Source organism: Lathyrus oleraceus, chromosome 3, assembly GCF_024323335.1.
Source record: "Lathyrus oleraceus cultivar Zhongwan6 chromosome 3, CAAS_Psat_ZW6_1.0, whole genome shotgun sequence".
In the NCBI taxonomy this organism is placed as follows: domain Eukaryota; kingdom Viridiplantae; phylum Streptophyta; class Magnoliopsida; order Fabales; family Fabaceae; genus Lathyrus; species Lathyrus oleraceus.
In genome coordinates, this window is record NC_066581.1 from 356,847,740 (window position 1) to 356,870,915 (window position 23,176).

General features: G+C 37.7%; 1 non-coding gene across 1 annotated transcript; it reads left to right on the top strand.

The window, feature by feature from the left end:
• The first annotated feature begins 20,207 nt into the window (after positions 1-20,207).
• LOC127134120 (small nucleolar RNA R71) lies at positions 20,208-20,314 on the top strand. The gene has a single exon (XR_007807888.1). It is a non-coding gene; the product is annotated as a small nucleolar RNA R71 (small nucleolar RNA).
• The last annotated feature ends 2,862 nt before the right edge of the window (positions 20,315-23,176 follow it).

Sequence of the window (23,176 nt, forward strand, 5' to 3'; positions counted from 1 at the left end):
TAATGTATCAAGTGTGACTTAATCATGAGATCACATTAAACATAAGGACACTATTCTTAAAGTATCTGTAGTCGAGCTTTATTGTGAAGTGGGATAACATTAAAGCATTAAGACTATTATGTATATAGACTGATGATCATATCTCATGGATCATGGATAAGGAGTTATCAAGTCTTAAACATAGGTATGAATATTAAGATTAATATTTATACTGGATTGACCCGCTATGAGAATACTATATAGAATGTTATGCAAAGTGTCATAAGTTATTCTCATGGTGATAATGGTGTATACCACCTTTCGATCTGAAACCACTATGGACCCTAGATGTAGAGTCGAGTGCCTTATTGTTGATCAAACATTGTCCGTAATTGGATGACCATAAAGACAGTTGATGGGTACTCCACGAAGCATGCTAAGGGACACGAGTGACCTAGATGGAATTTGCCCATCCTGCATAACAGGATAAATGTTTATGGGCCCAATATTGAACTGGACAAGGATGACACGGTCTATGCCTTGTGTTTAATATAGACATAAGGGCAAAAGGGTAATTATACACATAAGTATTATCACAGAAGGATTTGTCAGATCACATGACATTTTCGTGTCTTGGGTAGCAGTGATGTGTTGCTAGATACCGCTCACTGTTTATTATGTTAAATACGTGATTTAATATAATTGCCAATGCCGCGAAAAACCTACAGGGTCACACACAAAGGACGGATTGATGAGAGATAGAGTAACTAAGGAACACCGTAAGGTATGTTGCACTTAAGTGAATTGTAGAACATCGTAAGGTACAGTGTACTTAAACAGAATACGAAATATGGTAAGGTACCACGCGCTTAAGTGATTTTGGCATTTTATAAGATATGGGCCACATACACTTGAGTTGACTTTTTAGCTTGCAGCCCACACAAGTGGTTCTATAAATATAACCCTTGTGTAGAAGCATTTGTGTAGTTGCAATTTCGTTTCTCTCTCTCTCTCTCTCTCTCTCTCTCTCTCTCTCTCTCACTCACTCAAAGCCTTCATTCGTAGCAGCTAGCACTGAGATTGAAGGAATTCATTCGTGTGGACTGAGTAGAGGCGTTGTCATCGTTCAACGTTCGTGATCGCTCCATATATCTGCATCAAAGGTTACAATCACCACAAGAGGTAACGATTCTATCACTGATCATGCCCATTCGTAAGGATCATTAAAGGAGAAATTTTAAATTCCGCTACGTTTTGGATCGCCCTTCTCCTTCAGTAGGAACTTATGTATTGACTTTACCTAGTGGTTTAATAATTCAGTTAGAGAACTTTTATTATGTACCTGCAATTAGCAAGAATATTATTTCCATTTCTTGTTTGGATAAGTTTGGTTTTTCATTTATAATAAAGAACAATTGTTGGTCAATTTATTTGAATGATATATTCTATGCTAATGCACAAATGAGCAATGGACTATATGTCCTTTATCTCGAAATTCCTATTTATAACATTAATACTAAAAGGATGAAACCTAACGAGTTAAATCCAACTTACCTTTGGCATTGTCGATTAGGCCACATAAATGAGAAACGCATTTCCAAACTCCATAAAGATGGACTCTTGGACTCTTTTGATTATGAATCATATGAGACATGCAGATCTTGTTTAATTGGAAAGATGACAAAGTCTTTATTCATAGGAAAAGGTGAAAGAGCGAATGATCTTTTGGGCCTCATACATACTGATGTATGTGGACCACTAAACATACCAGCCAGAGGAGGTTTTCAGTACTTCATCACATTTAGTGATGATTTCAGTAGATATGGTTATGTGTATTTAATGAAACACAAATCGGAGTCCTTTGAAAAGTTCAAGGAATTCAAGAATGAAGTACAAAACCAACTAGGTAAGAATATTAAAACTCTTCGATCAGATCGAGGTGGTATTTAAGCCTAGAGTTTGATGACCATCTGAAAGAGTGTGGGATCCTATCGCAACTTACTCCTCCTGGAACACCCCAATGGAATGGTGTATCTGAGAGAAGAAATCGAACCCTGTTAGACATGGTCCGATCCATGATGTGTCACGTCGATCTTCCAAACTCCTTTTGGGAACGTGCACTATTGACAGCAGCTTACGCATTTAACCGTGTTCCATCCAAAAGGTTGAGAAGACACCATATGAGATATGGAGTGGTAAGAAACCACATATGTCTTACATGAAGATTTGGGGTTGCGAAGTTTATGTGAAATGACAAGTTTCAACTAAGCTTGAGCCCAAATCTGACAAATGCTTATTTGTGGGGTATCCTAAAGAAACAAGAGGGTATTACTTCTACAATCCTTCTAAGGGTAAAGTGTTTGTCGCTCGAACTGGAGTTTTCCTAGAAAAGGATTTTATTTCCAAAGGAGTCAGTGAGAGGAAAGTAGAGCTTGAAGAAATTCAAGAATCACAAAGCATTGATACACCTATGGAGGAATTAGAGCAGGAAACACAAGTAGTTGTGGAAGAGCAACCTGCTCAAGTAGAACAAGACCAGCGTAGGTCAGGCAGGATACGTCACCTACCTGAGAGATATGGATATCTCATAACTGATCAAGGTGATGTATTACTCATGGATCAAGAACGAAGATGAGCCTTGTGTCTACAAGAAGGTTAGTGGGAGCATGATCATTTTCCTGGTATTATATGTAGATGACATATTACTCATTGGAAACGATGTCCCTACCCTGCAACAAGTAAAGTCTTGGTTGGGGAAATGCTTTTCTATGAAGAACCTAGGTGAAACAGCCTATATATTAGGAATCAAAATCTATAGAGATAGATCACAAAACTGCTTGGCCTAAGTCAGAGTACATACATAGACAAAGTACTGAGACGCTTTAATATGCATGATTCCAATGGTTATGTGTTTTGCTTAAACGGTGGCGCTGTGAGCTGGAAAAGTTCAAAGTAAGATATAATTGTTGATTCTACAACCGAGGCCGAGTATACTGCTACCTCAACTGCAGTAAAGGAAGCTATTTGGGTCAAAAGTTCATTAGTGAACTTGGCATAGTTCCTAGCATTGTGGATCCCATTGATCTCTATTGTGATAACAATGGTGCTATCACACAAGCTAAGGAGCCTAGATCTCACCAACGATCCAAACACATACTTAGGCGTTATCACCTCATTCGAGAGATAATAGATAAAGGAGATGTGAAAATATGCAGAGTACCTACACTTGAAAATATTGCTGACCCACTGACAAAAGCTCATGCGCAGTAGAAGCATGATGGCCATACTAGATCAATGGGCATTAGGGGTATGCTTGATTGGCTCTAGTGCTAGTGGGAGATTGTTGGTGTAAGCCCTAGAGGCTAATACTTTTGGTACTTGTATCGAATTATTTATTAATAATAAAAGGCTTTTTCTTTATTATGTTTGTTTAATAAAGTCCCTAGAATAGCTAGTCCGTTTAATGTATCAAGTGTGACTTGATCATGAGATCACATTAAACATAAGGGTATTATTCTTAAAGTATCCGTAGTCGAGCTTTATTGTGAAGTGGGATAACATTAAAGCATAAAGACTATTATGTATATAGACTGATGATTGCATCTCATGGATCATGGATAAGGAGTTATCAAGTCTTAAACATAGGTATCAATATTAAGAGTAATATTTATACTGGATTGACCCGCTATGAGAATACTATATAGAAAGTTATGCAAAGTGTCATAAGTTATTCTCATGGTGATAATGGTGTATACCACTCTTCGACCGGAAACCACTATGGACCCTAGATGTAGAGTCGAATGCTTTATTGTTGATCAAACATTGTCCGTAACTGGATAACCATAAAGACAGTTGATGGGTACTCCACGAAGCATGCTGAGGGACATGAGTGACCTAGATGGAATTTGCCCATCCTGCGTAACAGGATAAATGTCTATGGCCCAATATTGAACTGGACAAGGATGACACAGTCTATACCTTGGGTTCAATATAGACATAAGTGCAAAAGGGTAATTATACGCATAAGTATTACCACAGAAGGATTTGTCAGATCACATGACATTTTCGTGTCTTGGGTAACAGTGATGTGTTGCTAGATACCGCTCACTGTTTATTATGTTAAATACATGATTTAATATAATTGCCAATGCCGCGAAAACCTACAGGGTCACACACAAAGGACGGATTGATGAGAGATAGAGTAACTAAGGAACACCGTAAGGTACGGTGCACTTAAGTGAATTGTAGAACATCGTAAGGTACGGTGTACTTAAGTAGAATATGAAATATGGTAAGGTACCATACGCTTAAGTGATTTTAGGCATATTATAAGATATGGGCCACATACACTTAAGTGGGATTTTTTTAGCTTGAAGCCCACACAAGTAGTTCTATAAATAGAACCCTTATGCAGAAGCATTCATTGCGGTTGCATTTTCGTTTTCTCTTTCTCTCTCTCTCTCTCTCACTCAAAGCCTTCATTCATAACATCTAGCACTGAGATTGAAGGAACCCGTTCGTGTGGACTGAGTAGAGGCGTTGTCGTCGTTCAACGTTCGTGATCGCTCCGTAGATCTACATCAAAGCTTTCAAACGTCACAAGAGGTAAATATTCTATCATTGATCATGCCCATTTGTAAGGATCACTAAAGGAGAAAATTTTAATTTCCGTTGTGTTTTGGATCGCCGTTCTCCTACACTACAAGCGCGGATGTCAAGGAAACGGGATGGTAAGGGCTATAGGGTAGCAAGCTCTGTATCAAGCCCCAAAGCATGAGCAATGGAGGTGATCAAGCCTCCAAAGTAAATCAGCCCCTTCCTTGTAATGCGAACCACATTTATATGGGAAATCCTGAATGGGGCCGAGTTAACCTATGTCAGTGCAAAAACAACGTGCAAGAAAAATAAATCTTTAGCATTTGCTTTATTCGTATTATCTCAGCTAAAAATGGTGTCTTCCAATATTTGGCGAAGCGTATGGTCGGGTTATGAATCTGAGACGCTACATTACCCTCAAAACTATCAGTAACATAACTTGTCAATTATTTCAAAAATTAACCAACACTATGCACCTAATCTGTCTCTAGTGGTTATTCGCAAATACCACCCTCCCCATAGGTGAAATTCAGCATCTCAGCAATTTAGTCAGTGCTATATAAATATTCCTTATTAAACATTCAGAACCTAATAATTTCGACAGTGCTAGTTGTGTGGGGTTGTACGACATATATTAGATAACTCATAAATTTTATAGTCAATCTAGCATATGTAGCATCTACATGTGCATAAAAGTTTCCCAAACTTAACCTATCTAACATCCAATAAATGTTACCAAACAGTCCTAGGCTACGTAAACAAAAATCATCAGCATACCTTATCGGGATAATTTCTCGGTTTAGCCGAGCTTCATACTTCTTTTGTTGCCTCTCGCCATCTTTTCCTTCCCAAAACACAATACTGCAAAAGTCGGCATTACCTTTTTGTGCCATTGATAATAATTTGAAGAGAAAGTAGAAGAGTTGGTGTGGAATGAAGGTTTGTAGGAATAAGAAGTTTTTGGAAAATGGGAGAATAAATGTGGGTGGTTAGAAGTTAGAAGGGAAAAAGAAGGTTAAAACTGAATATTTTCATTTATGGGGTTCGTGGTGGATGCCATGGTATGTGTGGCGAACTCCATGTTTCTGGAAATTGAAATTTTCATTTTTTTACTATGGTGGCGAACGCCATGGACATGTGGTGAACGCCTTGGGCCTTTTTCAGCATTTTTGTGTTCTTTTTAGGCTTCTAAACACTTTTTGGGCCTACATCATGGTTAGTGGTGTAGAATTTTTTGGAAAAAAAAATCAAAATTGGAAAGCAAAAAATTAATTGAAATGCATAAAGAACAAAAAAATTCCTATAGGTTGCCTCCCATACAATGCTTTGTTTAACGCCGATAGCTCGACAAAACTTGTCTAGACAACGAGTAAATAATCAAAAAAATTTAAGAATTGACAAAATTTTGAAAAGAATAAGAAAAACATAATCAGAACGGGAAATTATTTCCTCCCCCATGCTTAAAATCAACATTGACCTTAATGTTTTTGTGCAAGCGGGGTGAAGGAAAAAGTAAACTTGTGGATAAATCACATCTCATAGTGTCTGTCTAGTTGGATCAATGCTCTCCGTAGGGAATGAACTTCTTGGAATAGGTGGCCTATTTGCTCGGTCGCTCTATCAGATTGGTCTTGAATCACATGGCGGAGAGTTATGACTTCTCGCCTAAGGGTGTTGAGTTGATTGTCAATATTTCGCCTATTTGAAAAACCTACGAAAGAAGATGAAGAAGAAACATCTGAAGGAGGAGATGGGTGATATTCAGAAGAGGGGGAGTCTCAGGTGGTGTAGGTGTCTCATCCTGATCTCCTAAGTGATCTCGCCAGTTTTCACGGTTATGGACGCTTGTCCTTTCAGGGTTTGGAAGGGTGAAATGGTGTACAACTTCACTCAGAATTAGTATCTTAAACTCATTAGGTCCCCCTCATCCCACTAAGCCTTTATTTAGACAGTGGTCTAGGTCTATGAGGTTATGTCTACAAATAAGAGTTAGGCGAGCTACTTGGTTTCGTAGGCCTAAGGCTAAAGCGATATGGGTGATGGTTCTACCTGCATAAATGTCTCCTATTATGGAGTTAGCAACCTTATCTAATCCTGCAAGCAAGAAAGTTGCAGAATTGATGGGAGGATATTTAAAAACACTAAACATGAAGTATACTTCTTCTTTACTAACTCATCCAACGTTTTATGCCTTTCTAAAGAATGTTTGAGCTACCACCATCTGGAAGTACCTAATGGATGGGTTATGGATAATGGTGGGTCAATTCACTCATGATCAAGTAGAAAATTCTCTATGATCCTCCCCCAAGAAAATATAGCTCAACTTGCATATTATCAGGCACCTTAGTATAAACATGAGGTCATGCTGGAAACCTAAAAGTACAACTAGCTCTCGGTGGTTTAATCGATAGTCCTGTCCAAAGATCCTAAAGGTAGCTAAGCCTTTGTTTTGTCCTAGTCCTAAGTGATGTTAGTAACAAAAAGAACTTAGGAACTATAATGTAAGGTTATAGTAGGTTGGTTGCTTTGCAAGTGATAATCTACCCCAACCGATCTGATTAAACATGTACCTCACACTATCTCTGAGTCTTAAGGTTACTAGGCATGGGAAGTTTGAATATCGGGTTGGTGATATGATTCTTTCAGCTAAGACTTCGTAACACCTTCTCTGGGCATCATTCTTGAAATCAATCCTCATGTTTTCCACGTGCTGCATTCTCAAATAAAGTGTTAGTGGAAATATTGTTTTTAAGGAGAATGTAGGTGACCTGGAAAGCAAGAAACATAAACAAAGTTAGTGAATAATCAGCAAGATTTAATTTTTTCCGTTTATTTATTTTGGATACGAAAAAATGAAAATAATTTTATGGGTTGCCTCCCAAGCAACGCTTTTTTTTACGTCGTCATCTCGACATTCTTATAAGCTCACTATTCGGGTGAACTATCAGGTGGCTCATTCAATTTCCAACTATCATAATGATCTATTTCTTCATCATTGTGATAATGTTTGAGCCTCTTCCCGTTTACTATAAACATTCCTGTTGACTTACTCCATATTTCGAATGCTCCAGATTGCATAACTTTTACTACCTCGAACGTTCCCGACCATTGGGAACGTCACTTTTCTGGAAATAACCTTAGTATATAGTTGAACAGGAGTACTAGCTCTCTTATTGAAAAATATCTCCTAGTAATACAATTATCGTGTTATCTTGTAGTTCTCTCTTTATATATTTGGGCACTCTCATATGCGTCTAACCTTAGTTCTTCTAGTTCATGGATATCTAGTATCCTTTTACCACCGGAGCTTTATAATCCATGTTTAAGGTCTTTACGACCCAATAGGATTTATGTTCCAACTCGACCAGTAGGTGACATAATTTTCCATACACAAGCTTAAATGGTGTAGTCCTTATAGGCGCCTTATAGGTTGTCCTATACGCCCATAATGCTTCATTTAGTTTAGTCGACCAATAATTTCTAGAGGTTGCAACAGTCTTTTCTAGAATCTGTTTGATCTCTCTGTTGGAAACCTCTACTTGTCCACTTGTCTGTGGGTGGTAAGGTGTGGCTACTCGATGTCTTACCCCATACTTATGTATGAGCTTCTCAAAAATCTTAGATGTAAAATGTAATCCTCCATCACTTATTACAAACCTCGGCACTCCAAATCTGGGGAAATGTTGGTTTAAAACATTTTGATAGCTACTCGTTCATCGTTTGCTAGAGAGGTTATGGCCTCTATCCATTTGGATACATAATCAACAACTACAAGTATATATTTATTTCACGTCGAAGATGGGAATGGACCTATAAAATCTATACCTCACACATTAAAAACCCCAACTTCTAATATGTTGTTTAAAGGAACTTTGTCATGTCTGGAAATGTTTCTGGTGCATTGGCAACAGTCAAAGTTCACAACCATATAATGGACATTGCGCCATATGGTGGGCCAATAGAGCCCAACTTGAAGAATATTATTGCATGTCTTTGATGTGCTTGTGTGTCCTCCATAAGAAGAGGAATGACATTGGTTTATAATGCGTTTGATTTCCTCCTCGGGAACGGAACAGCAGAAAAGGGCATCGGCTCCTCTTTTGAAAAGGAGTGGTTTGTCCCAATAGAAATGTTTTAGGTCATGGAAGAATCTCTTCTTCTGTTGGTAGGTCATATCAGGAGGTAGAACTTTAACTACAAGGTAGTTTACATAGTTAGCGTACCAGGGTACAGTCTTATGCACCAAGGAAGCTTCCTCTTATATCACGTTCTCAACGTTTGAGTATTGTACTTTAAGATAGTCATGGTAGTGATCATAACTCATTCCTTTGATGTCATCTGACGCGACCAGTTCGTCATAAGTAAAATCATCATTTATGGGTACATGGTCTGGTTTTAGATCCTTTAACCTTGAGAGGTGGTCAGCTACCACGTTTTCGGTTCCTTTCTTGTCTCGGATTTCCAAATGGTATTCATGTAACAATATGACCCACCGAAGTAATCTTGGTATTGCATCCTTTTTCCTTAGTAAATATCTTATATCAGCGTGGTCCATATAGATGATAATTTTGTCTCCTACCAAGTAAGAACAAAATTTATTGATTGTGAATACTACATCTAAGAGTTATTTCTCGGTAGTTGCATAATTCATTTGAGCATTGTCTAAGGTTCTGATTGCATAGTATATGACGTGTAGTTTCTTATCTTTATGTTGTCCTAGGACAACTCCTACAACATAATCACTGGCGTCACACATAATCTTAAATGGTTGACTCCAAGTATGAGGTTGCATAATAGGGGCAGGGATTAATGCGCTCTTAAGGAGATTAAAAGACTCGAGGGATTTTTCGTTAAAAATGAATTCAACGTGTTTCATCAGATGACTAGTTAAAGGTTTAGTAATCTTAGAGAAGTCTTTTATAAATCGTTGGTAGAAATCGGCGTGTCCAAGAAAACTTCTGACCTCTCTAACCGTTTTAGGTGGTTGGAGGTTCTCTATGACTTGTATCTTAGCTCTATCAACCTCAACTCCTCTTTCAGACACTATGTGTCCTAGGATTATGCCTTCCTTCACCGTGAAATAAATTTTTTACTAATTTAGTACTAGGTTGATCTTTACGCACCTTTCCAGAACCTTTTCTAAGTTAGCAAGGCATCCTTCGAAAGTAGATCCGCATATGGAAAAATCATCCATAAAAACTTCCATGATATCATCTAGGAAGTCTGTGAATATTACTATCATACATCTCTAGAAGGTTGCGGGAGCATTGCATAGTCCGAGTGGCATTCGAGGGTAGGCGAAAGTTCCATGAGGACATGTAAAATTTGTCTTCTCTTGATCATTTGGGTGAATCGGAATTTGGAAAAATCCTGAGTATTCGTCTAAATAAAAAATATATGAATGTCTAGCTAAATGTTCGAGCATTTGATCAATGAAGGTAAGGGGAAATGGTCCTTTCATGTTGCTTTGTTTAGATTCCTATAATCTATACACATACACCATCCAATTTCTGTGTGTTTGGCTACAGAATCTCCCTTGTCATTTTTAACAATTGTTACACCTCCTTTATTAGCGACGACGTGCACTGGGCTAACCCATCGGCTGTCAGAGATTAGATAGATTATTCTAGCTTCTAGTAACTTTAGTACTTCCCTCATAACTACATCACTCATTATAGGATTTATTCTCCTTTGATGCTCTCTAGAGTTTTTTAGAGTCCTTTTCTTGCATAATTTTGTGCATGCACACACAGGGGTTTATCCCTTTTAGATCAGAAATGTTATAACCTAAATCCGTAGGATATTTTCTTAATACCATCAAAAGTATCTTAGTTTCTTCATCATTAAGATCGACACTAACTATGATCGGGAGATCAAGTCGTTCATCAAGAAACTGATTTCTTAGATTCTTGGGTAGAAACTTAAGTTCTATTGATGGTTGCTTAGGGCTTGGCATAAGATCATGTGTACGTGCTAAGCATTCTCTCAGTCCATCATTAGCAAATTGGTGATGGTATTCATCTGCATCTTCCTCTAACATTTCTTCGGGTGGAAATTCTACTAAATTTGTAATTGGTTGGGGAGGTACGGGTGCTAACTCTTTTATGCATTCATCAATGATATCTATAAAACAACAGGTGTCGTCTATAGTTGGGGTATTTAGAAACTGAGAAAGGATAAATTCAATTTTCTCCTCTCTTACCTCAAATGCTAACTTCCCTTATTTTATGTTTATTATCGCACCGATTATGGCTAAGAAAGGTCTACCTAAGATGATGGGTATATTAGAATCTTCCTTTATATCCATGACTATGAAATCCATAGGGATATAAAATTGGCCAATGAAAACTGAAACATTTCCCAGCATTCCCATAGGGTATTTAACAGAACGGTCTGCCAATTGGAGGGACATTCTGGTGGGTCTCAAGTCTCCTAGCTTTAGTTTTTCACAAATGGAAAAAGGAATCAAACTAACGCTAGCTCTGAGATCGCATGATGCCTTGTCGATGAAAAACTTATCTATTACATAAGGAATAGAAAAATTACCAAGGCCTTTCAGTTTTGGTGGCATGTTGTTTTGGATAATAGCGCTACACTATGCAATGAGTGCCACAGTCTCGTCATCTTCAAGTTTCTTCTTATTTGATAAGATCTCTTTTAGGAACTTATCATATGAAGGGATTTCAGTAATGGCCTTAGTGAAAGGTATATTAACATGAAGTTATTTTAGGAGCTCGATGAATTTCTTAAATTGACCTTCATTCTTGGTTTTGGCTAGTCTTTGAGGGTATGATATCTTTGGTTCATACAGAGGTGGAGGTACATAAGGTATCTCTTTCTCAATAGCATCTTTATTAGTGATAGTCTCTTCCTCTTCAGGTATTGGTTTTCTTACTTGAGTCTCATCAGCAACTTTCTCAGGTTCCTCCTATACTCTCATATACATCACAAGCTTTTCAACTCTTGGGTCTATTGGTCCATCAAACTCTGTCCCATTTCATAGTGTGATAGAGTTTGCATTTCCCTTAGGATTTAGTTGAGGTTAGCCTGGAAATGTGTCGATTGGAGCAGCAGTAGCTGCTTATTGCTGGGAAACTTGAGAGATTTGAGTCTCAAGCATCTTGTTATGCGTAAACATGGCTTCAACCTTATTTGTTAATTTTTTTACCAGCTCGTTAGTATAAAAGTTTTGATTCATGAACTCTTTGATCTGTTAGGTCTACGATGCAATGAAGTTATCCATCATAAGTTCTAAGTTTGAATTTCTAGGAGAAGTAGGAGCATCATTAGCTCCTTTTTGAAAACCTATAAGGTTTGAAGGTGAAGAACTTGGCGCAAACAATGCGTTATTGTTCTTGTAAGAGAAGTTGGGGTGGTTCTTCCATCTAGGGTTATAGGTGTTAGAATAAGGATTTCCTTGCGCATGATTGACATGGTCTTGCATAGTTCCAGTCAATATTTGGCAATTAGTGGCTATATGTCCTTGGACTCCATAAATTTCACAGTTTGGGGCTACAACAACTACAATGGATAAAGTGGTTATAGTTAAGTTGTTAATCTTTTGGGCAAGTGCCTCGACTTTAGCATTTACATGATCAAATACATTCACTTCAAACATTCCTCCTTTATGTTGTGAAATTCTGGTATCAGATATAAGATGTCGAAGGTAATGTTACGACACTGATATCTGTCAACACACAATGGATAAATAAACAGAATGGTAAAGCAAATAACACAGGCAATTGTTAACCCAGTTCGGTGCAACTCACCTACGTCTGGGGGCTACCAAGCCAGGAAGGAAATTCACTAAAATAGAATTAGTTCAAAGACTATTCGTACACTTCAACAAGTTACAGTCTTTCTCACCTAATCTCTACCCATGCAACTTCTACCTAATCACTCTTAGATATGAGAACCCACTCACTTCCCTTACAATCACACACCAGTGATTTTAAACAACAATCCCTTATGAAAAGAAAATACTTTTCAATTACACACTCTTAATTTTACTTCACAGTTCCAATCAAGAAGACACACTCTTGATCTTGCTTCAAAGCTTTGATCAAGAAGACACACACTTGATCTTGCTTCACAGCTTTGATCAAGTAGACACACACTCTTGCTTAACAGCTTTAGAGTGACAAATTACAACCACAAATCAGTCCAATTCAATCATCAATGGATGACTTGAATGACCTACAAATCTTACGACTAAACAGACACAAACCCTAGCTCTCTCTCTATATTTCGCTCAGTCTTGGTTGTGTGTTCAAACAGGTTTTCTAAGTCCCTTTTTATAGAAGCATTCTGCTGGGCTTGGACATCTTGAAAACCCTAAATCTATTTTCCAATCAAATCTTTTTATAACAGTTGTATAGATCTCCTTGGAAAATAAGTAAATCTGGTTGTAATCCATGATTGAATGCGCCAGCTAGCCATATCTTCAATCATCCAAAGATTGCCATTAATTGTGCAATCACAAAACACCAGACATTCATACTGAATGTTCTATGTACAGGATGTCATGACATCGGGTCTGGCATCCTAGAAAAATCCTGCATAATCCAATAATTCCTTTTATAACTTCCAGCAGGTACAGCCATATCAGATGCCATGACATTGTGTATGTCATCTGAAACAATCATGCATGAACATGTCTTTCATTTAAGCTCCAGCAGGTACATCCAGTATCAGAAGCCTTGTCATTGTATGTGGCATTCTGAAACAATCCTGCTTGCACATGTTCTTGAATTCCAGCAGGTACATAGGATATCTTATGTTAAGACATCACACATGACATCTTGTGAACACTCTTTGTTTTACCAAAATTGCTGCCAACACTTAGAATCAACAAACTCCCCCTTTGACAAATTTTGGCTAAAACATATATCTGTCCCTTTTGTTCACAAGGCAAACTACCAGCAGTTTAAACAACATAACAGTAGTTTAATCAGCAGTAGAAGCAAAACAATTACTAGCTATGGCTACTAGTAATACACACATGCACAAGGGTACTTCTCCCCCCCTAAATCTGTGCAACAAACAACATAATTACTAGTTATGGATGCAACTAGTAAGACACACAAATGCACAATGCACAAGGGTACTTCTTCTCCCCCTCCATCTGTGCATTCATCAAATAACAGCTACTGTAACTCTAGCACCTGCACCAGCCAGAATGTCATACTAACATCTTCTTCAACATCAACACCTGTGCACCATATCAGACATCCTGTTTGACATCTGTAAACAGAACAACATACTGTTGTAGCACATGTGCACTTCTTTCAATAATGGTTGTCCTCCAGTCCAGCCACACACAACTTCCATAACGGCTTCCATACCAAGCACTTCTCCCCCATTTTAGTCAAAATTGACCAAAGGTGAGTAAATCTCATAGCCTCTTCACACCCATCACATCTTTCACTACACCATACCTCACAAAAATCCATACTTTTTTTGTGAGAACTATCCACAGGCTCCTTTGATTGCTATAGATTCTCATACACACATATCCCCAGTTTTCCTCTTAAACATTCAAATTGATTGGCATCCAAAGCTTTTGTGAATATGTCAGCTAATTGCCTCTCTGTAGGAATATGCTATAGTGCTATGATCTTCTCTTCCACAAGTTCTCTGATGAAGTGATGCATGATATCAATGTGCTTTGTCCTGCTGTGCTGAATAGGATTCTTGGAAATATTTATAGCACTCAGGTTATCACAGTATAATGTCATGACTTCTTGAGTGACATTGTATTCAGACAATATTTGTTTCATCCAGACCAGTTGGGAACAACTACTTCCAGCTGCTATGTATTCAGCTTCAGCAGTGGATAGAGATACACAGTTCTGTTTCTTGCTGAACCATGAAATCAGATTGTTCCCTAAGAAGAAACATCCTCCTGATGTGCTCTTCCTATCATCAGCACTCCCAGCTCAGTCTGCATCACAGTATCCAGTCAACATAGATCCAGATCCATGAGTATATAACATCCCATAGTCACTGGTGCCATTGACATATTTCAGTATTCTCTTCACTTGGTTTATGTGACTGACTTTTGGTTCAGCTTGATATCTAGCACACACACCAACAGCAAATGCAATGTCAGGTCTGCTTGCTGTGAGATATAGCAGACTGCCTATCATGCTTCTGTATAGACTTTGATCTACACTGACACCATTTTCATCTTTGGAGATTTTTACATGTGTAGGAGCAGGTGTTCTTTTATGGCTTGCATTCTCCATGCCAAACTTCTTTACAATGTTCTTGGCATACTTGCTTTGAGATAAAAAGATAGAGTCTTCCATTTGTTTGACTTGTAGCCCAAGAAAGTAGGTCAGTTCTCCAACAAGGCTCATCTCAAACTCAGATTGCATTTGTCTAACAAAATGTTCAACCATCTGTTCTGACATTCCACCAAATACAATGTCATCTACATATATTTGTGCCACCATGAGCTTCCCTCCTTCATTCTTCACAAACAGAGTTTTGTCAATACCTCATTTCCTGTATCCATTGTCAGTGAGGAACACTGTGAGTCTCTCATACCAAGCCCTGGGAGCTTGTTTTAACCCATATAGGGCTTTCTTCAATCTGTACACATGTTGTGGAAGATTTGGATCTGTGAAGCCTTTAGGCTGTTCAACATATACTTCTTCATTTAGGTAGCCATTTAGAAAGGAACTTTTTACATCCATCTGAAACAGTTTGAATTTCAGAATACATGTCACTCCAAGCAATAATCTAATGGACTCAAGGCGAGCTACAGGAGCAAAAGTTTCATCAAATTCAACTCCTTTAACTTGAGTATATCCTTGAGCTACTAATCTAGCTTTGTTTTTAGTAACAACCCCTTGTTCATCAGATTTATTCTTATATACCCACTTTGTACCTATGACATTTACTCCTTCAGGTCTAGGAACCAATTCCCATACTTCATTCCTCTTGAATTGACCTAACTCTTCTTGCATGGCATTGATCCAGAACTCATCAGTCAATGCTTCCTTGATATTTCTAGGTTCAATCTTTGACACAAAGCAACCATGTGAGATTACTTCCCTTGATCTAGTAGTGACTCCTTTATCTGGGTCTCCTATGATAAGGTCTTTGGGATGATCCTTCTGAATTCTGATAGAGGGTCCCTTGTTGATTTTGTCATCTTCAGGTTCAGCTTGAGGTGGTTCTTCTTCCTTATTCTTGTCTGAGGAGTCAGCTGGAGAATCATTCAGAGATGTCTCGACATCGTCTGTGACATCAGTTTGTTGATCATCAACCACTACATTAATGGATTCCATCAACACATTAGTTCTGGAATTGAATACCCTGTAGGCTCTGCTGTTTGTTGAATAGCCCAAAAATATTCCTTCATCACTTTTGGGATCCATCTTCCTTCTTTGCTCACGATCAGCCAAGATATAGCATTTGCTACCAAATACATGGAAGTATTTTACTGTAGGTTTTCTTCCTTTCCAGACTTCATAAAGGGTTGTGGGAGTCCCTTTCTTTAATGTCACTCTGTTGTGGACATAGCAGGCTGTGTTCATGGCTTCAGCCCAAAAATGATAGGGCAACTTCTTAGCATGAATCATGGCTCTGGCTGATTCTTGCAGAGTCCTATTTTTTCTTTCCACCACACCATTTTGTTGGGGAGTGATGGGAGATAAGAACTCATGATGAATTCCTTCTGAAGAGCAGAATTCAGCAAATTTGTTGTTCTCAAACTCCTTTCCATGATCACTTCTGATTTTGACAACAGGACTCTCTTTTTCCCTTTGAAGTTTCAGACACAGCTCCTTAAAGACTTCAAATACATCAGATTTTTCTCTTATAAAATTGATCCAGGTGTATCTGGAGAAATCATCCACTACTACATATGCATATTTCTTCCCACCAAGGCTTTCTACTTGCATGGGTCCCATCAAGTCCATATGAAGTAGTTCCAGGACTTTGGTAGTTATGTCATGTCTGAGCTTCTGGTGTGACATCCTTGTTTGTTTTCCAATCTGACATTCTCCACAGATTTTTCCCTCATCAATCTTTAAGTTGGGAATTCCTCTAACAGCCTCAACTGATATGATTCTCTTCATACCTTTCAGGTGCAGATGGCCCAATCTTTGATGCCATATTTTTACTTCTTCTTCTTTGGCTAAGGTACACATTGAAGAGTATTCAGTCTCTTGAGAGCTCCACATGTAGCAGTTGTCTTTGGACCTAACTCCCTTCATTATTACTTTATTTTCTTTGTTAGTAATCAGACATTCAGTTTTGGTGAAGTTTACATTCAGACCTTGATCACACAGTTGACTGATGCTTATAAGATTAACAGTTAATCCCTTAACAAGTAGGACATCATCAAGGTCAGGAACTCCTGGGCAATCCAGCCTACCCATTCCCTTGATTTCCCCCTTTGCACCATCACCAAAGGTAACATAACTCATGGCATGAGGATGAAGTTCAGTTAGCAGATTTTTGTTCCCGGTCATATGTCTGGAGCAACCACTGTCAAAATACCAATCTTCTTTGGCAGAGACTCTGAGGGAAGTGTGAGCTATGAGACTTGTGACCTTTGTCTTAGGAGCCCATTGCTTTCTGTGGACAGTCTTGTGATGCTTGGACCTTGATTGGTATTGAGATTGAACAGGGCCAGGATAGCCACATAGCTTATAGCAAAAGGGCTTCAGGTGGCCAAATTTTCCACAGTATTGGCATTTCCATCTTTGATGCTTCCCTTTTTGCTGTTGTGACATCTGTTGTGACATCTCAGGTTTGCTTTTAACATGGCTGCACTTAGGTTTGGATTTTGGTTTACAACTAGTGTAACTATACTCAGCCTTGAATCCAATACCAGATTTGTTTCCTGTTATTTGGCCAGTCTGGAGAATCTTGTCTAAGATGGAAGATCCATTGTTAAGCATTCTTACATACTTAGTCATCTCATCTAGTTTGGAATTCAAGAATACAGCTTCCACCTTTAATTTAGAGATGGTTTCCACAAGCTCTTCCTTTTCATTTTCCAGCTGAGCTATCACTTTCTTCTGGCTGTCAACTTGTCTGAACACTCCTGTCCTTCTGTGGCACAATTCTTTAAGGGTTCTTTCATCATCAATTGACTCTTCCTCAGACCCTCATCTTCCTGTCAATGCAGTTACATGGTTTGTGGCTTCTTCTGCTTCACTTCCATCAGACCAAGAGGCCACAAGACTCCTCTTTTGTTTCCTGAGGTAGGTCCCACATTCAGTTTTAATATGACCATACCCATTGCACTCATAGCACTGAACATCTTTGGGCTTTTCTTCAGACTTTGGTTTCTTACCAAAGCTATTGGATTTATAAGTTGTGATGTTCTTGACATTTCCCTTTGCTCTCACATCTACCCTTTTTATCAGTCTGTTGAACTGTCTTCCCAGCATTGCTATCTCATTTGCTAGGTCTTCATCAATATCTTGACCACCTTCCTCATCTTCCTCTTTAGTGTTTGACATAAATGCTATGCTCTTGGCTTTCTTTTCAGCTTCATCACATATTCCCATCTCAAACGTTTGGAGGGATCCAATTAGCTCGTCAACTCTCATATTTGAGATGTCTTGTGATTCTTCTGTGGCTGTTACTTTCATAGCAAATCTCTTGGGGAGTGATCTGAGTATTTTTCTTACTAACTTTTCATCTGACATCTTCTCCCCCAAGGCTCCAGAGGCATTGGCAATTTCAAGGATACTCATGTAGAATTCATGAATATTTTCACCTTCTTTCATTCTTAAGTTTTCAAACTTGGAGGTGAGCAGCTGAAGTCTCGACATTTTTACCCTAGAGGTGCCTTCGTGAGTGGTCTTGAGAATGTCCAAATCCTCTTTGGCCACTTCACAGTTGTTTACCAGCCTGAAAATATTCTTGTCTACCCCATTGAATATTGCATTCAAGGCTTTAGAGTTTCCAAGAGCAAGATTATCCTCTTCCTTGGACCATTATTCTTCAGGCTTCTTAGTGGTGGCTTCTCCTTCTTAAGTAATGACAGGATGTACCCAACCTGTTAACACAGCTTTCCACGCCTTGTTATCAAGGGATTTTAGAAACGCTACCATTCGAGGTTTCCAATAGTCATAGTTAGAACCATCCAATATTGGTGGCCTATGAACAGATCCTCCATCTCTCTCCATTGTACCAGAAAGTATTGCCCCTAGATCTCACCCAGAACCAGAGCAGGATGCCTGCTCTGATACCAACTGAAATTTTGGTATCAGATATAAGATGTCGAAGGTAATGTTACGACACTGATATCTGTCAACACACAATGGATAAATAAACAGAATGGTAAAGCAAATAACACAGGCAATTGTTAACCCAATTCGGTGCAACTCACCTACGTCTGGGGGCTACCAAGCCAGGAAGGAAATTCACTAAAATAGAATTAGTTCAAAGACTATCCGTACACTTCAACAAGTTACAGTCTTTCTCACCTAATCTCTACCCGTGCAACTTCTACCTAAGCACTCTTAGATATGAGAACCCACTCACTTCCCTTACAATCACACACCAGTGACTTTAAACAACAATCCCTTGTGAAAAGAAAATACTTTTCAATTACACACTCTTGATTTTACTTCACAGTTTCAATCAAGAAGACACACTCTTGATCTTGCTTCAAAGCTTTGATCAAGAAGACACACACTTGATCTTGCTTCACAGCTTTGATCAAGTACACACACACTCTTGCTTAATAGCTTTAGAGTGACAAATTACAACCACAAATCAGTCCAATTCAATCATCAATGGATGAATTGAATGACCTACAAGTCTTACGACTAAACAGACACAAACCCTATCTATCTCACTATATTTCGCTCAGTCTTGGTTGTGTGTTCAAACAGGTTTTCTAAGTCCTTTTTTATAGAAGCATTCTGCTGAGCTTGGACATCTTGAAAACCCTAAATCTATTTTCCAATCAAATATTTTTATAACAGCTGTATAGATCTCCTTGGAAAATAAGTAAATTTGGTTGTAATCCGTGATTGAATGCGCCAGCTAGCCATATCTTCAATCATCCAAAGATTGCCATTAATTGTGCAATCACAAAACACCAAACATTCATACTGAATGTTCTGTGTACAGGATGTCATGACATCGGGTCTGACATCCTAGAAAAATCTTGCATAATCCAATAATTCCTTTTATAACTTCCAGCAGGTACAACCATATCAGATGCCATGACATTGTGTATGTCATCTGAAACAATCCTGCATGAACATGTCTTTCATTTAAGCTCCAGTAGGTACATCCAATATCAGAAGCCTTGTCATTGTATGTGGCATTCTGAAACAATCCTGCTTGCACATGTTCTTGAATTCCAGCAGGTACATAGGATATCTTATGTTAAGACATCACACATGACATCTTGTGAACACTCTTTGTTTTACCAAAATTGCTGCCAACACTTAGAATCAACATGTTGGGTTTTCTCGACTTAAACTCTTTCAATTCCCCATTGGTAATGATTATGGGCTATGTTTTTAATAAGTTGGCAGACTTCCTCGAAGGGTTTATTCATTAAGGCTCTGCCAACAACATCATATATGGTCATTCTGGTATTGTATAGTAGAACATTGTAGAAAGTATGAATGATAACTCATTGTTCTAACTCGTGATTAGGACATATTCTTATGATATCTTTATATCTTTCCCATGCGTCAAAAAGTGATTCTCCTTCAGCTTGTTTAAGCATAGTTATTTGATTTCTCAATACTGTTGTTTTGCTTGGTGGAAAATATATGGCTAGGAATATCCTATTGAGTTCATTCCAAGTGGTGATTGAGTTTGCATGCAGAGACTGTAGCCATGCTCTGGCTCTATCTCTCAGGAAAAATGGAAATAAACATAGTCATATGACTTCTTAGCACTACTACTCTTTAATGTGCCTGCATACTATACAAACACTTATAGATGAAGATTTGGTTCCTCGGTGGAATTTCCAGAGAACTAGTTATGTTGCACGATTTATACCAGAGATGGTTTTAGTTCAAAGGTGTTCATCTGGATTGCAGGTGGAATAATGCTTGAGTGCGGTTCGTCCTGAGACGGAACTGCAAAATCCTTGACTAGATGATTACCGGTTTCAGCCATAGGTTCAAATATGGCTCTAAGTTCACGTATTCGGAGTTTGATATGAATATAACACTCGACTTCAGGGATCGGTTGTTCTAACTCCTCTGTGTTAATGTTGGGAATACAACCGGTAAAAATAAAATAAAATGCCTTAATTTATACGACGCAGCAATGGAGTTACGATATTGACTAAAATGTTTCCCCGACAACGGTGCCAAAAACTTGGTGTGTTGATTTCTTGTTTTCCTTCTCTTAGATGCTTTTCGTAAGTGCGCATAATGTATCTGAGTATAAAAGGTTATCGAACCCATAATGAAATTACAGTTAACTTAACCTCTATCTACTGCCGCTATGTAAATTTAAGGCTGATCAAATTTTGGATGAGAAGGAGAAATAAAACGGAAAATAAAACAAGTTTGTTTATAAAAGCAATTAAAAGTGAGACCGAAATATGGATTGCATCAATCAATAATACTCACACCTAAGTAGGATTGATTAATTGAATTAGGACAATATTTTTCTTTAATAGGAAGAAACTCAATTTAAATGAACTGTTTGCGTTCACTAAATCAGAACCTAGTTTTATTCTAAATTCTACATTGTCGTTGTTGTGGTTAAGCCAACAAAAGTATAAAACTCATATTTTTTAGAATTAAGAACTTCTAATTAAATAAAAAATTCGTTTTCGGGTGAAAAACAGATTTAAAGGTGATCTCGCTCGCGTAACACCAGAGTTCAAACTTACAGATGCCTGCTGTCATAACACATTTATTCCTATAAACTCTATTTTTGAAAATGATTTTTTTTCAAATCAAAATAACATTTGTTGTCTCTCTTGATTAATTAAAATCTGATATTTATTTTTCATCTAAGATATAGGTTCATCTCTTTCGAAGCAGAACCAATATCTCTAATTTCTAACGCTTTCGTGGAAAAATGATTATAGCTTAGAACAATATAAAAACCAGTCCCAAAATAAATCCCAATTAAATTTAATATTTTCCAACTCATATGTGAGTACCGTTAAAATGACGGTCTTCACACTCCGGACTCTAAACGGTTTAGCCAGACAGATTTTATAACACCCTAAATTTCCCCCGCATAAATTTAAAAGATTTATCAGAGTAAAACAATTCAACATGCAATTTAGAATGTTATACTACAACATACAATCAACTTGCTCAATTAAAAAGACATGTAACATTTGACATTTATAAAAATAGTAGTAATAACCACATTTATGATGTTAATTTTTATTAAATAGCAGCGAAACAACAATAACAATTCGTTAACTCAACATATCCAACATCAACATAACATATCATTATAAGAAATGTTAAAACATCACGAAAGACACATCATTCCAAATTCCCCAGTGTTACACATCAGAGCAGACACCAACACTAAAATAAAATGGAAGACTTCATCTTCCGCTCACATCTGAGCTCATACTACGAATTATCTGCACGTTACCCACATGGAGGCAACATTCAAACAGAAAGGGTGAAATATCATAATTATATAAAAGGAAAGCATAATAATAAGTAAGCATCAGATTATCACATGCACATCATTCATTCCATAACACAATTTCACATAATCCACACAACAATTATCAACGCATAATAGCAACATCATAACTATCCATATGGAACAACAAAACAACAACTATCCAAACAGAATAGCAACATAACAACTATCTAACATAAGAGCAACATAACAACCACCTGACATAATAACAACATAATCAACATCCAACACAATAACAAATGCAACCAATGTCCAATGCAATGAGACTCAACAACTCGACTCAATGCATGTGGTACCAATACGTGAACACTTAGGTTCACTGCTTCGATCCTCACCTCCTAGTATCAAAGCCACCAATTCGTTACCATCACCTCTAATAACGACTCACTGATTCTATCACCTCTAAAATCAGCTACCGACCCAATCCACGCAATGGGATTTGAGGCTCACCAACAACAGATCATCTATCTAATAACATAAATGCATGCAACATATTATACATGCAACAACCATATCATGCACAATGATCCACCACCATAGTCAATGTACACCACCAATATTGGACACCATGCATCAAACACATAATATATAGTTCAACAATATTAATATATAACGTAACAAGCAACAACAATGCATTTAAGGTTATGTCAGACCGCCACATAAACATTATAATGCATTTACATACTTCCATATAATAAAATATTCATTTTTAGGTACTAAAACTAATTTTAAATTAAAGCACACGCTCTCAGATTTCCTACGCTTCAAACGACACTCGAATCAGACACTCAGAACAAAAGTTATAATTTTTTAAAAATTTTACGAAAATGCTCCTAGTGTAACCAATTACTCCATTTCTGGTGACAGATTACACTGTTGCAGAAGCACTTTTCTGCAAAATTTTCAATACAAAAATCACTTAAAATTCATCCCCAAGCCCCATTTTTCTTACAAATCATCTATATCATATTTT